Source organism: Chiloscyllium plagiosum, chromosome 10 (assembly GCF_004010195.1).
Source record: "Chiloscyllium plagiosum isolate BGI_BamShark_2017 chromosome 10, ASM401019v2, whole genome shotgun sequence".
NCBI classification, from domain to species: domain Eukaryota; kingdom Metazoa; phylum Chordata; class Chondrichthyes; order Orectolobiformes; family Hemiscylliidae; genus Chiloscyllium; species Chiloscyllium plagiosum.
Window position 1 is genome coordinate 57,765,466 of NC_057719.1, and position 2,224 is coordinate 57,767,689.

Below are 2,224 nucleotides of genomic sequence, written 5' to 3' on the forward strand. Positions count from 1 at the left end.
GAGGCTCATTGAAGATTATGTATGAAATATTTATCAACAAAATACTGAACAAAACCTTGGAAATTCACGTTAAATCCAATTGCGAAGTTTTTCAAGTTGAATTATTTTTATAATATTTAAAGGAATAACAAGCTGTCATTTTTCCCACTCTTCACTGAAGACTTCCCCACAACTATTTTACGATCTTTGAGAAACTAAATTATTAGCTTGTTTGAAACATTTATACTGTAATTGTCTTAGCACATTAAGTATGTAAATTTTACTGACAAATGTAAATACTAATGTGACACCACATTTTGTTTATTCTCTAAGGCACTCAATTGACAGTTGAATAATCTAAAATATGCAAAGAAAACGGATTATTTTACATCATGTCTAAAATGCCTCAGAGTTATATTTAGTGAAACATATATTTCTTGGACTAATTGAATGTCTGTCATATCTACAAATATGTTAAGCAGGAGGAGGAAAATAAGTTGATTAACTTCACGCAACAGATGTCACAATGATGCAAATTAAATTCATTGTGGAGTAAAGTTTTTTTTAAAACGGCAACATTAAAGAGAGGAAGAGAGGTTTGGGAATACCCACCAGACAGCATTCTCTCTCTCTCTTTCAATCAATAATGTGAAGGTGGCAGTGTTAAACTGGGCGGACAAAGTTAAAAATCACACAACTGCAGGTTATAATCCAACAGATTTATTTGGAAGCACTAGCTTTTGGACCACTGCTCCTTCATGAGGTAGCTTTGGAAGAGGATCACAAGACACAGAATTTATAGCCAAATATTACAGTGTCATGTAACTGAAAAGATTTCCAAAGTAGGAATGTATAAAACATTACATGGATTGACTGCCTGCATTGACGCTGACTGTGATTGTTGTGTAGTGTCCATTTATCCATTCAACAACAGACGAATGGACACTGTGCAACAACAGCCAGACAGGGGTGATCCCTCCCAGTTGGGGAACACTTCAGCAGTCAGGGACACTTGGCCTCAGATCTTCAGGTGACCATCGTCCAAGGCAGACTTCGGGATACACAACAACGTAGAGTGGCTGAGCAGAGGCTGATAGTCAAGTTTGGAACCCATGAGGAAGGACTCAACCAGGATCTTGGGTTCATGTCACACTATAGGTGACCCCACTGCACTACACAGTCTCCCTCTCTCTCTCTCTCTCACACACACACACACGCACATGCACACATAAACACACACTCTTACACACATACTCATGCAGACCCTTTCTCATACACATGCTCTCTCTCATACACACACACATTACACCCCCCACACTCGTACCCACACACATACCCTCTCACAGATGTATACTCCATCACACTCACACACACACTTTACCAAGAATATACACATGCAAACACACTCTCTCCCGTGCACTCACACTCACTTGGACACACTCACACTCTCTCATAGGAGCACACACACATATAAGTTTATGGGGGTGAATTTGCATTTGCAGAATTATATTTGCAGATACATTCTACTTTGCTCACAAAGCTCACAATTTGCAGGCAGTCAATGCAGGCATAAAATTGTAATATTTTATAAATTCCTACTTTGTAAGCAGAACCTGTCTGACTCAAGATTGAGATACGGATAGACTCTAACCTCACACTTTTAATGCTGTCTGAGCTGAGATGTCACCTTTTTTTAAATAAAACCTTAAGTTATCTCGAGAATGTGACTTAAAAGAAGTTCTGGGATTTACATATTAATGAACTGAAACCTGCAACCGATTCTAAAAGATGAAAGACTAAACAACAATCTAGATTTGTTCAATATATCATTTCAGTTGCATGACGCTGCAAACTTTGCTATAAATTCTGTGTCTTATGATCCTCTTCCAAAGCTACCTGATGAAGGAACAGTGTTCTGGAAGCTAGTGCTTCCAAATAAACCTGGTGTTGTGAGATTTTTAACTCTCTCAATCTAGGGGAGGTCACTGATGCTTCGCCAGTTTCTGCGCCTCCAGTTGTAACCCAGCACCAGAACCCAGGGAGAGGGGGGAGGATAGGGATCAGGCGTGGGGAGGGGAAAAGACCGGGAGAGATGAAAGGAAGAGAGGGAGAAATCAGAGGAGAGAGGAGGAGTGGAGGGAACGAGAGAGGGGAATGAAGAAGAAGGGAGGAGACTGGGATAAAAGGAGGGGGAAGGAAAAAGGGCGAGGAAGGCAGAAGCTGAGAGTGGAAGTAGGTGAAGCTG